This window comes from Dermacentor albipictus, unplaced genomic scaffold (genome assembly GCF_038994185.2).
Source record: "Dermacentor albipictus isolate Rhodes 1998 colony unplaced genomic scaffold, USDA_Dalb.pri_finalv2 scaffold_13, whole genome shotgun sequence".
Classification (NCBI taxonomy): Eukaryota; Metazoa; Arthropoda; class Arachnida; order Ixodida; family Ixodidae; genus Dermacentor; species Dermacentor albipictus.
The window spans coordinates 11581925-11596475 of NW_027225567.1; positions in this window are offsets into that span (position 1 = coordinate 11581925).

Here is a 14551-nt window from a genome sequence, read left to right on the forward strand (position 1 = left end):
GGCAGCGGCGGCTGCCGCCTCTCCGTTCTACGTAACCTCCGAGACTTCTTGCCCGTTGCGAATCTCGGAGGCTTTGCAAATCTTGTACAGCTGCTAATGTTGTGCAGAGATGGCACGGCAAGCGCCAAAACACAGCGAATCAAGTACGTCGCAGCTGCGCTTGCAATCAAAAACCAACGAATCAGGGCCCTCGCCACCTTCACATGTTCGGCGTCTTTGTCTCGGCAGTCTTCATCGGTTGTGTACCTCTGTTTTCAGCTGAGGAGGTATCGGCTGTCGCGATTCATTGTGATGGTGTTAAGCCTCGGCTAACGTTCGTTTCGGTGGACATCGGTGGTGTGGCACAGTCGGACCCAGAGCTTTGACTTGAAGGTGGCGTGTGCCCGCGGCACACGCCATCACTTTCTGACACGCCAAATTTCTGACATTCCCTAGTGCTTCCAAATCGCAGTGTACTGTTGCTCTCCTTCACTTTCGTTAGCTCGAACTTTCGTTAATTCGAACTGAAGCGGCTTCCCCTCGCGGTTCGAATTAACGAGCTTTTACTGTATAAAAAAATACAGAAAAGCCCATCTTGCGATGACTGTCGACGTTAATGCGATTAGCATGAAAGCAATGTAGTGACACTTCCCATTGCTAAAGACGCCTTTATTTAGAATCAGCAGTGGTCATTGTCAGATTTATATTGCTTCCGCAATTTGCGACACACACTTTCTCCGGGATCGGGCCACTTAGCTATGACGCTCGCTCGCCAGTGTCGGCCTTGAACATGACCACATGATGACTGCATGGCGACGATGCAATAATGACGATGGAGCGACGAAGAAGGAATGACTTCGGTGGAAACACTAGAGCATTAGGATATTACGTCACGACGACAATGGGATGACGATGCTGAAATGCCGACCAGGGTAAAACGATCATGGTATAGGATAATGGGATGACAATGAGGGTATGACGACGACTGTAGGACGAGAATCGGATGATGAAGCTGGAATGACCATAATGGAACGACCATGATTTCTTCACGACAATGGTATGACTACAATTGCATGACGATGGCTGTCTGACGACGACGCATCGATGACGATGGCAAGACGACGGTGGCCTAATCACGGTTGAATGTCGACAGCACAATTAAGATGGAATGACGAAGAAGGATTGACTTCGATGAAACGATGAAAGCGGTATGACGATGACGGCATGATTACAATGGGATGAATTGCTGAAGTAATGACCATGATAAAACGACAGCATTACGACAGTGGGATTACAGCGAGTGCATGATGATCACGTGATGACTACGACACGACAGGAGTCGAATGACGAAGCTGAAATTAAGACGATGGAACGGCCACGAAAACATCACGACCACATACCTATCTAGTGGTCTAAGCTAATAACCAACTTTGGTCATTCGGTCGGCTTGAGAGGCTGGACAGATATACAAACTCAAAGTAACTGAAGTGGACAAATAATGCTAATCGCATTAAATCAATTTGATACCTGACCACATACATGCGCTCATTAGTATGTTAGGGCTTGGCCAATGTGACCGGTCATTGCAATGGGTATTCCAGTCTGTAAGAGGGAGCAAAGTTCCCATGCTTTCCGCCTGAAGAGCAAAGTAATTGTCGTGGTGTCCTCGGTGATCTGAACAAGGCAGCGACATCATACAGGGTGTTTCACGTAACTTGAACCCAGGAATTTAAAAAAAGTGGTTAACCATGACAGAGAGAAACCAACGGCATATGGTTTGCCGTCATGTAGCACTCCTTGGAGTATCTTTTATATTGCGCCTAATTAGTTAATTAACTAGAGTCAATTATACAATTTTTTATATATTCACTTTAGGGCCAATTGTGTTTGGTTACTTACAGAGAATATTCGAAAACGACCGATCCAATTTTTTGTGGCAGTGTACATACTGGGTGGCGAATTTCCCGGCGTTTAAAAAAAGCCCAGGAAATATGAAATAAAACCACGTGACTGCGCTCATGCGCTGCCATGCAGGAAGGAAACTGAGGAGAGGCCCTACCCCCTCCACGCGCTAAGAGAAAAGTGTGGAGGAAATGATGTAGTAGGTTCTCCTCTTTTTTGCGGAATTGTTATTTCTTTGCCGTGACGGCGACGCCTTTCGGGCCCGCAATGGCGGCTTTGTTTTGGTTCTGTACGCTCATACGTGTTGCTCCGTAGGTTTCGTACCGTGGCAAAGGCGCCGTGCGGGCAGGTTTGCGTTGGTCTCCGTGGTTTGTCGCGCTGCGTTAGCTGGACCGTGCTCTCCGAGATTTTGGTGTGGCCAGGTGGGACACAAGGAACTAAAGTTCGTGAAATGAACGCGCATGCAACGCTGTACGCAATGTACCGCACCACGGCAATGGCAACGGACGAAGGAATATCCGTGGTAAATATTGCCCTCTTTGGCGGAATCATGCTAACGTGCTAATGATTGTTTAGTATTGCTGCGGAGCGCGCGCGTCCAAGCACCACGGTTGCACACAGCGCGGCGTGGTTTCGCAAGAAATGTAAACAAGAGAGGAGAGCTGGCCCGATAGGCGGAGCAACGCCATGAGCAACGCCACTTCCGGCTTCACTTTAGCTTCACAAAGAGTGACGTCAGGGCCTCTCCTGAGTTTCCTTCCTCCGTGTGCGCTACTAAGGTCCCTTGCATACCGTATTACAGCGCTCTCAACTGCGCTTCGTGCGAAAGAACCGCGCTCGCGGGCCGTGGTGAAGTGCGCGGCCGTAGGCATCGGCTTCATACTGCGTCAGCCATACAGTTTCTAAATAAGTATCCTAGAGGGAAATGTGGCGCTAGTGCCTACGGGGGACTCTCCTGAGTGTACTCAACTAGAGTATACTGCATTGGGGGCGTGCGTCCAACGAGGGCTTCACGCTGAGGCATTCTTTATTGAAAATCCAGGTGGCGCCACCGTCGCCTTCTCCAGAGAGCCACGGCAGCGCTCGCCGGAGGCGGCAGCCGGCAAAGTGGGAGCGTGCCGAACAGGAGCACGGCCGCACTCGAACGCAGCGCTGCAGTTGCGTTCGAGCGTGCCTGTCCCTGGAGCAGCCACAGCCACGCAATCAAATGGATCGCGCTTGTAGTTTGCTTTCCTTTTTAAACCTTATGTACGTGTTTCCACTGTTTCGTGAGGGAACGAAATTCAGAGCTCATATTGTGAAGATATGGGAGTAATGTACAAGAATGGGATGATGTGCAGGAATAAATGAACTGTGTGGCTTAATTAGGTGTTAAATAAAAGTTTGTAAACATTACTTTTCTGCCGATCTCAAGGTGATATATAGAATGCTAACAAAATTTCCCCGATGCCCTAATAACGGCAGCAATCTGACATTTAGGGATAATGTAGGCCGCGTTATTAATTTGGTGCAGCACTTTTTTAAAGTTTATTGTGTGTTTTGAAAATATTTAGCGAATAGCCCTCTATCTTCCTATTTTTCTGCATCATACGCCTGAGAGGTAGTTGGTTTTCCAGGTCCCCTGGGTGAATAAAGCAAAACACATTGTTTTTATTTGCTTCAGTTAGGAAGCGTTTCCCAGGTTGTCTGTGTCTTCGAGCTCGCGCTGCTTTCCATTGTCACATGCAGGCACGTACCCGGAATCTTTTTTAGGGTGTGGGTGCCCAACCCAAGGTAACTTTTCTATGCAAATGAGATGAGGGAGGAACTTTTACCAGTACAAATGTGATTAATGGCCACCATTCGACATAAAGACGCGCAGGAAGAACACTGCGAAGAACAAGTATACAAACGAAAGTGTAAAATAAAGATTTGTAGTAGCGTTTTTTGAATTAGCTCTGGAAGAATTATATATATATATATATATATATATATATATATATATATATATATGGAACAATCAATGTTCTTTTGAATCCATCGTTTACTTTTCTACCACTTTAACTGCCAAAACCGACTCGTGTTGTTACTCGGGAAATTGCGTAACGATGCGTGGCCTCCAGTCCCGTACAACCGCGTAAAGCACAGGACGCTGTGGTTTTAGGCCCACTGTGCCCACCACAGAAGGTTTGAAAAATACCCACATTAGCACAGCAGAGAAGTGGCTAGTCAGGCGGCCTGACTGATAACTGTGGAAGCGTCATTCAAAGCATACGGAATTATTCTCCACTTCCGGCCGCGTTTTCTCTACTTCCTTTTTTAATAAAAAGATGTTGATCCATAAATATTTTCACAAAAAACGGTTAAATTCGTTAAGTTTCGCATTTCCTTTCTGTTTGGCTATTGCCTTGGCTCATTCCCTTAGTAGATCCCTTAATTTCTCAACTCCTTGTGAGTATTGTTTCCAGTTGCCAATCTTATAAGAAAAGGGCTGTACAATTAGGGAAAAGCCAGACGACGTAACGGGTGACAGTCATATTGCTTATGGGTTTAATGTTTATTGCATGGCCTGATGATGGACGCCGTTTCGCATTATTTTATTTTCCACCTTACACAATCCATATCGCGGGTATATGGTTCCGAGGATCTGCCAACGTCACGGCGAGCCGTCACTCGAGGAAATAATGAAGTAACAGGAAAAGTTGAACGCAACGGGCGTTTTCTCCGGCCGCAGCTCATTCCACGCGCATACAGACCACCTGACTACGAACCGAATCGCTTTCGTGGTTCCTAGATCAGTCTAAACAATGAAGGTTGAGCTAATAAAGAAACAGCAATGCGCGTGATCATTGAATAGATGGCGACAACTGAACTCATCTAGAGTTAACCGTGCGGTCATCGAATCGATAAGAAAACTGGCCTTCACACCAGGAGATGACAATAAGTATACCGCCATCAAAAAAGAGTGAAAAAATTGAGAACCATTCCACTCTGTGAAGATGGAATGGCAGCGAGAGCTGACGAAAGTCAAAGCTCTCAAACGAAAAGCAAAGTGTTGCACCTCCGCCGCGTGTCGGCCCGAACGTAGTGCAATGCCGGGCCGACCCGCGGTGGAGGTGAAGCACGCATTAAGCACTCCCCAGACGTGGGCCGATCCCGGAGATAGAGAAATGCCAGGCCGACCCGTGGCAGAGGTGAAGCAGGTATTAAGCACTCCCGAGACGTGGGCCCATCCCGAAGGTTTCTAAGGGCGCGTTACAGGTTTCTGGGCGCACAGGGGTATATGCCATTCAGCTTAGACGCTTTCTGCACTATCACTACGATCGGGCCACATGATATTTTTTTCTGTTTCGGACGCCGAAAAAACTACGGAAGATTAGTCATATACAGCTTTCGCTGTAAAAGGCAGGAAAATGTTGCATGTGGAATAGATGGATTTGTCGGCGGTTCAGACTTCTGAATGGCTTCAGAATAGGTAGGCGTCTCGATGATAACTTATTTGTTCTTACTTAGTGTATTGAAATATAAAGAGTGGAAAGCAGCCCGTTATATTTGGCCTTTTTAGACATTACAGGAGTAGATGACAGCGTAGACCACAACATCTTGTAGGATATTCTGGAAGGAGTAGGTTTAGGTCACGATTGTCTACAGCTTTTGAAAGAGATTGACCTAAAAATACCATTCTCCTTGAAGGGAAAGGGATGAGGAGCGAGAATAAAATTGATATGAACAAGAGATTGAGGCAGGGGTGCCCTTTATCCCCACTGCCACTGCTGTTTATGATGTACACGGTGAGGACGCAGAGGGCGCTAGAAGGAAGGAATATTTGGTTTAATGTCTCATACAAACAGGCTGGTACACTAGTAGAGCAGCAGCTTCCAGATTTATTTTATGCGGACTACATTGTGTTGTTAGCTAACAAGCATTGTGATTTGCAACGTCTGGCCAATATCTGTGGACAGGAAGGCAAGAATTAAGGTTAAAATGTAGTGTTAGAAAATAAGGCGTTATAGTATTCAATAAAAATAGTCAACAGACAGTGGCAATACAGGGCTAGGAAATACCTCGGGTAAAATAATATAGATACCTTGCTATATGGATAACCGAATGCAATATATGTATGGAAACACAGGAAGAAACAATAAATAACCGTGAAAGGAAAGAGAAATGCAGCCATAACGAAGCACAGAGTGCTATAGGGATACAATATGTACGAGGTCCTCCGAGGTATTTGGAAAGGTGTAATGGTTCCAGGACTTACTTTTGAAAATGCGGTGGTTTGCTTTAAATCAGGGGTACAATCAGGACTCGATGGGAACGAAAGGTCAGTGGGTCGCTTCGCATTGGGCGCTCACGGGAAGACTACAAATGAAGCTGGGAAGGTTGGTATAGGCTGGACTAGTTTTGAAATGAGGGAAGCTCACACTAAAACAGATTATGAAGAATGACTGAGGAATACGGAAGAAAGAAAATGGGCTGGGGGAGTGTTGAGGTATCTGTACCGGAAAAACATTGATTCACAGTGGAGGAAAAGAACCAGGAAGCTTACCAGCAAGTATGCGGCCTGTAGGGTGCGCAACACAGCAACAAAGAACGTATAGCGGAAAGTCAGAGAGGCTGAAATAATCTTCTCGGTGGCGACAATGGAAAAGAAACCTGCCATGAGTAACTACTTAAGAGGAAAAAGCGAAATAAGGAAAGAAACAATTTATGATAACTCAAAGGGAAGCTAATTACTTTTCTAAGCGAGATCGGGCCGCCTTAGAACACGCCCCTATAATGCGTGATATAAGAAGGAAGAAGAAGCATGTGCTTGCTGCGGTAAAGCTAGGGAAACGATGGAGCATGTTTTATTAGAATGTGAACACGTCTACCCAGTGGTCGAATAAGGTACCACTGGCCTCCTTGAAGCCCTTGGCTTCAGCGAGAGCAGGGGAAAAGTAAACATGTCCGCAATAGAGATTAGTAAGAGGCGACTGGAAGATTGGTGGAAGAAAAGTAGGGAAACGGCAAAAAACGGAGACGTACAAAAGCAAAGTTCGCAATAGGGAGTCAGAAAATTTCGTTGTGCAAGTTCATAGCGTTTTTTCTTTCTTTTTTCTTCTTTAACCTAGGTAGGACGTTAAGCAGTTTAATAGCAAGAGCTTGGTGGCGCAACCAGCCGCCCCGTTCCAAAGGGGACGCGATATGTATTTGGGAAAGAGAGCAAGGAGTGCAAAATGGCCAGTCGAAATTTGAACGATGAACAAATAACAAATATAGTCACAAGAGTCAAGCAAGAACTTTGCAAATGGCCATGTAAGGAGTGGGAATATAGTGAGTTTCTAAGTGCAATAATGACAGAGATACGGAAAGAGAAACATGTTCGTTGGAAAGGAAAAAAAGAAAAAGCTGTTGGAACAGAGAGATAGGAGAAGCGATTGCCGAACGACAGAAAGCATCTCGAGAGCATAGGCAGGCAAAGAAGGCGCAGTTGCCGCAGGATGAAGTAACCAGTAAATGGCAAATATACCGGGAGAAAAAGTCTATGGTTCAAATACTGGTGCAAGTAAAGATAAAATGTGAAAATGAATGTTGGCTGTCAGAAATACGCGAGACAAAGAAGGCTTAACCTAGAATATTCTGAACCACATTAGGCAGGAAGTCAACAACAATACAACAACATATCCTAGACAAAGTAGGAAACAAACTGGAAGGCGAAGCGGCAATAAATTACATCCGAAAAATTACATCCGAATCTTTCCAAAGCTATGACGAGGCTGTATTTGAAGATAAAAAGAGCATGACAGAGAACCAGATGGAAAAGGAGCTGGTGCTGACAACATTTAACTGGAAGAAAGCTGAAGAGAAAATTCCTAAGCGTAAAGCCACAGGGCTAGATGAGGTTCCCGTTAGGCTGATTAATGAACTAGGACCAAAAAGTAGGGAAGCTGTGGTGAAAGCAGCGGAAATTACTTTAAAAAGATAGAAGAATACCAGGCAGTTGGTGACAAAGTAGAATGAATTTAATTTATAAAGACAAAGGGGAGAAAGATAGATTTCACTCGCACCACTGGCCTCCTTGAAGCCCTTAGGTTCAGCGACAGTAGGGGAGAAGTAAACATGTCCATAATAGAGATTAGTAAGAGGCGATTGAAAGATTGGTGGAAGAAAAGTAGGGAGACGACAAGAAACAGACGTACAAAAGCAAACATCACAAAAGGGGGTCAGAAAATTTGGTTATGAGAATCCAACGTCTTTTTTTTTCTTTTTTACCTATGTAGGACATTAGGCAGTATAATAGCAAGAGCTTGGTGGCGCAACCAACCTCCCCGTTCTAAAGGGGACGCTCATTACATCCATCCATCCATCCCGGCCGTCATCGCAAAAAGAGGCACGTTTTCGCTGCCGGACGACACACTGCCCTATTGCAGTACACCACAACTCAACCCACAGTTTGCGAGGTCGCGAGATTGAATCCTGGCCACGGCGGCCGCATTTCGATGGGGGCGAAAAGCGAAAACACCCATGATTTAGGTGCACGGTAAAGAACCCCAGGTGGTTGAAATTTCCGGAGTCCTTCACTGCGGCGTGCCTCATAATCAGAAAGTGGTTTTGGCACGTAAAACTCCATAATTAATTCACCCACAGTTCAGAAGAACAAGTGCTCCGACGGAAGCGCCCGGCGCGTCTCGCTAATGTTGGGCCGCCACTAGGTGGTACGCCCGACTAGGGGGCTGATGGCTGCTGCAGAGGGATGGCACGCTGGGTTCTGGAAATTCCCTAGCCACCGCGCTGCAACACTGATTTGCAGCCTGTGTTTTTTAGAGTGCCTTCTTTACAGCGATAAACCTAAGCCATTGTCTTTATGTTACAAAATCTTAAGATGTGATTTATAATTGCGTCGGCGCTTTTCTACCTTTTCTAAAGAAAAGCGTATAGTATTTCTCTGAGTGCGGCAGTCCCCGTTCGGCTTTGGCTGAATCCACTAGTAACCTAATTTACTTCCGTCACTTCTGCTTCAACAAACCGTCACTACTCTTTCTCACAATCATCGCTCTCATTTCATACAAAGCAGGGTTCTGAGGAGTGCTGCATACGATTAGTTTCTGAATAAATAGAAGCGCCTTCGCCTAATAAAGTAAGTTAACGTTCATATAGTTCACTCCTTATACTCAAAGAAAAGTTATGCATAGTGCATTTTGTATACAGATTATATTCAGAAGTTCCAAATTCCAGAAGCCAGGAATTGAGAGACCGCTAATTACTTAAAAACCATGATGCTCTGCAATCCGTGGATTAGCTTGCGTATTCTTGAATGATTTATTGTAAATGTTAAAAAACTAAATTCACAGTTTCTGGCTGCCAAAACCACACTCTGATGAAGGTGTACACCGCATCGGTGGCTCCGCTACTATTTATGCCTGCCTGGGCTTCTTCGACGTGCACCTTAGCTTAGCCATAGTTCTCAAATTTGCTCTTCCGGATGTGCTGACCAGTTGCAACTTTTTGTGCACTGCTTCATTACGGGGTAACAGCACATACAAAAGTGAGACAAGAAAGCGAAACAGGAAAGCGCTTGTCCTGTACGTCCCTCTTTCTTTTCTTATATTTATTTATTTTTTATGTTTTGCTCTGTTTCAGCGTAATGAAGCCTTGCCAACAAGTTGAAGTTCAGACCCTTTGGAATTTTATTGTGTACCACTGTCCACGAACTTGTGACGTGCGCCGGGTCGTAGTGCTCTTCACACCCTATTACTTTCGACCTGCGTGGGCTGGCGGCCTTCGGGGAAGCGACCGTCGAAACGTGCCCGGCCTGCTGCGGCGACTCGCTTTGTAAGGACGCCAATGTGCCGCGTCCCCAACCAAATGCAGCCGGTATGTCCAGATACAGTCGGCGGACCAAGTTTTGTTAGTGTATTCGCCGTCATCATCACGGTTTGTTTGGAGCGGAGGAACTCCTGGAAGATGTCTTGCGGCGCCGTCTCACGGGCCTTAGAAGTCGTCAGTCAGTAGACAGACGCGGCGGCCACTGTCTGCGGGGTCAACTCTGGGACCAAGAGGCGCCTGCTCAGTGCAAGACCCGTGTCTCCGAAGACTCTCTCACCTTGGTGTGGTCAGTGAAACCTGTGCTTAAGTGAGTGTGTAAACCCTCCCCCTCAAAGGCGGGCTGGTGGCAATGACTTTGGACGCTCCCATCGGTCGAAGGTTGAACGGCCGTTTTCCCTCACCTATCTAGGGAGGACAGTGTGTTTATAAGCAGCCGTTGTCGGCTCTTCAGTGTGCATTCTCTTTCAGTAATGCTAGACTGATGAACTGTAACGTTCTCCACCCTTCATGTAGATATTGTAAATAAATCCCACATTCCTTCATAATCAGAAAGTGGTTTTGGCACGTAAAACCCCATCATTAAATTTTTATTCCCATATTCATCGCGCTCTATGAGAACAAGTCCCTCCCTTCAACAACGTCCTCTGCGTGGATGAGTTGGACGACGGCATGGCCAGCTACCATCTATTTCATGCCCGACCCCAATCCTTACAACTGGCTGGCAGCGGCGAGATGGACTTTGCGACGTGGTGCTGTGCCTGCGGTGAGTACTTGGTTGTTGCTTTGACTCTCTAGGCTTCATTTTGTTGTTGTTCAGTTTAGAACAGTAGGGAAGCTGGATTGTTGATTCTTAGCTAGGTTGTGTTTACATACGTAGGTTTAGCGAGCAGGATCAAGACAGTAAAGCAGCAATCATGAAGTTAAAGACACTGCTGAGAGATGAATTGTTGATTGTTGGTTAGGAACTGGGCCTAGAGGTACACAAGGAAATTCTAAAAGGGGAATTATTGACGCTGATTTTCGAACAGGACAGTGAAGAGGACATTTAAATGGCGTAGAACATCGTAGCAAAAGAGAGAAACGGCACAGAAAAAGATAAGAACGGAACAGAGAAGAACGCGAGTTAAGAAAAATGCAACTTGTCCTTGAAAGAAAACGTTTGGAGTTGTGTCAAGGAAGTGAAGGGGCTCTGGGACGATCAAGTAAGGCACAATCATACCGCATGGACAGGCTGTTGAAGCCATTTGAGGTCGGGAATGACATAGGCTTGTTCCTAGGAAATTTCGAAAGTACTTGCGAGAAGAGGAACTTCTGTCGGAGCACATGGCCACAGCGGTTGCTGTCTATGTTGCCGTGTGAGGCTCCCGAAGTAATAGCCAGACTCAGTGCACAGGATGCATATGATTATGTGAAAGTTAAGCTAGTCTTTTGAAGAAGTACTGCCTTTCAGCCGAAGCATTTCGGCAAAGGTTTAGAAGCACAGGCACGAAGGATAGCGAGGGATATCCGGAGTTTGCTATAACCCAAAGGCCAACCTAATCGAATGGTTAAAAAGCGCGGAAGATTATTGAATGCATGTATCTAGAGCAGTTTTACAAGATCATCCCACAATCTGTGGAGATGTGGGTGCAACACAGAGGAAAGGTAAACAATGTGGAAAGGGCAGCTGAATTAGCCGAAGAGTACGCAACGCGTAGAAAGCTGAACGCCGAGGACGGAAATTGGAAGGGTTGAAATGGATCGCGGTAATCATTTACGTTCAAAAAGTGTTCGCAGACCAGGCTACCGGAGCATGTAGCCGTGGAGGAAAAGACCTCAGAAAAGAGCGAGGAGGAATCAAACAGGGAAACTGGGCAAAAAGAGTAGGAAAGAAAATTCGAATCATTTTGACCCATCTGCTGCTATAAGTGCCACAACCTCCGACATATCGCAGAAAACTCTCGGAAGCCTAGCGTAGTTTTCTCCTTCGTGGATGAAAAAGACGAGAATATGGAACTTTTAAGCCCATATTTTCACGACCTGCAAGTTAATGGCAGACCATTCTGGGTGCTGCGAGACAGTGCCGCCACTATGGACATTTTCCATATGCCTTACGTGACGGTAGATGACTACACTGCAGAAGTGGCATGGATCAGACAGGTTGTGGAAGAACACAGCGTGTATCTGCTCATGGCCAAAGTCAAAATCAGTGGACCGTTCCGGGAGCTCGCGACCGAGGCTGCAGTTTCCAAATTTCTGTCGCTGCAGTACCCTTACACTTTTTCGAATCGGTCGGATCAGTTACTGCGCGACTAAGGGCTTAAACTGAGAGCAGGCGTAATACAGGCGTTGACGCGATGCCAAGCTCGTAAAATCGCGTCGCTTTCGGCTGAAAATGCAAAAGCTGCTCTAGCGGAAGTAGCAAAAGAGGTAACTTCAGTAACCGAATCCGAGCTAGGCTCGAGGGACGAAAAAACGGTTGAGGAAAACGTGCCAGCTGACCAGCTCAATGAGAGCAGATTACTAGGGTGTCAAAGTTCACGCCTGCAGAAGGATCCAACTGACGCAATCGCAAGCGAGACAGGGTCGTTACTATCACCGGCCTCAAAGAACTTTGATCAACTCTTACGTGTGCACCGAGAGTCTCTGGCAGCCGAGTAAACGAATGATGACAGCTTAGCTAAATTGCATCACACAACTAAAGAAGGCATTGCTAGGCGTAACGTGACGATACCAGAGAGAGGAGGATTGTTCTATCGGCACTACAGAGACCGAAAGGGCAGGATTCCAGATCAGTTAGTCGTACCTACTAAGTGCAGGGAGGACGTTTTGAGTCTCTGTCATGGAAACGGGTGGTCTGGCCACCTGGGCATAAGCAAATCAAAGGAAAGGTTGCTTATGGAATACTACTGGCCTGGCTGTTTCAAAGACGTAGAAAACTTTGTAGGATCATGCGGCGCCTGTCTGCGCTCGGGTAAACCAGGAGAAAGATCAAAAACTCCATTAAAGGTCCTTAATTAAAGGTCCATTAAACTCCTTAATAATTGAACCTTTCAGATGATTTGTGATAGACACGGTAGGGCCATCGCCAAATACAAAGTCAGGTCACAGGTACTTGTTTACCATGCTGTGTCTGGATATAAAGTTTCCGGAAGCAATCCCTCCTAAAGAGCTCAGCTCCACCGAAGTATTAGACGCGCTTTTGACAGTATTCGCACAAGTTGGGTTTCCAGACGAAATTCAGGCGGATCAAGGGTCAGCATTCACCAGCGCACTGACTTCCACATTCTTACAAAAGTGCGGAGTAAAGTTGATACAAAGTTCCGTCTATCACCCTCAGTCAAATAGTGTAGAGAGGTGGCATTCAGTGCTTAAAAGAGTTTTGCGGGCGCTCTGTTACGAGCACAAGGAAGATTCGGAGAATTGTCTTCCGGCCACTTTGTTTGCTTTGCGTACGGTTCCTCATGAGGCTACAGGGTTCTCGCCGGCATAACTAGTGTATGGGAGGACACTCCCTTCTCCACTGAGAATTTTGAGATATGGGGGGGAAAGAGGAGAAAGTCCAACAGTGGTAGAGTACGTGCTAAGTCTGCTAGAACGGCTAAGTGCAACCCAAGAACTAGTCGCAAAGAACATGGGAGTAGCTCAAAAGAACGCCAAGTTCTATTACGACAAGAATGCGAGGCTTCATACGTTTAACGCCGGAGACCAAGTAATGATCCTCAAACCTTCAAGAAAGAACAAGCTTGAAGTTCACTGCATGGGATGGACCCGTTAAAGTGTTGCAGAAACTTTCAGATACTAACTATGCTCTGAATATGCCCGGTCGCAGGAAGGAAGTGAAGATATACCACTGCAATTTTCAACTGCAACTGTACCATCAAAACAGGATGACACTAGCACCGAGTTTAATGAGTGCAAGACGACCTGCAACTCTGAAATCAGCGTAGAAGAAGTAGTAAACATTCGCTATGCTAGCATGCTCTCAGGCCTGAGCAGCTAGATGAGCTAAAAGAGCTGTTACGGGGAATATCTCGATAGATTCAGCGATGGGCCAGGTAGAACCAAACTGATAACGCATGAAATAGAGCTGACATCAACCGAACCCGTAAGATCAAAGCCTTGCACAGTGGTAGTGGTGATAACTTTATTGTTCACAGCGGAATTGCGGACACGCAGGTCCTTGAGCCCCCGAACGACCCCACTGCACTCAAACGTTCATGTCCCGAAGGCTCATGAAGCTGGCAGCCCGGCCTGTGGCGATGACTTGCTTGGCCGAGTCCTAGGAGCGCAGTAGGGTCTGCCAATCCTCCCAAGTAGTAAGCTGCTCCAGGCCCCGCGGGGGAGGATCCGCCGGGCAGAGGAAAAGGATGTGATCGAGAGTGGCTTTGGGGTGGTGGCAGAGGGTACAGGAGGGGTTGGTGTGGACGTGGTGATAGCGCGATCGTATATAAGGGGAGGGTAAGGTGCGTGTTTGGAGCCGCCTCCAAAGTGTCTGGTGATAATTGTCGAGGGAGGGATGTGGTGGGGGGTAGAGCCAACTCTCGGCTTGCAGGCTTGCGTCAGTTGATTAAATGAATGCATGCGCTCCCGTGAGAACCTTGGATCGGAGACCACCTGTGCCCGGTTGAGAGAACCTCGGTCTAAAGTGTTGGCAGCCTCGTATCCAGGATTCCCTGAGTGGGCAGGCACCCATATGAGCTCCATGTGGCGGGCGGGTGTGCAGCGAGGGAGTTTAGTATGCGAAATGCAGGGACGTGAACTCTCCCGTGAGCAAAATTTAGTATCGCAGTTTTAGAGTCCGATAATATATACCGGGCCTCCGTGCGCGTAATAGCTAGGGCAATGGCGGCCTCTTCAGCCTCCTCCGAAGTGGCAGTTGGGGATATGTGAAGGGTGGTAA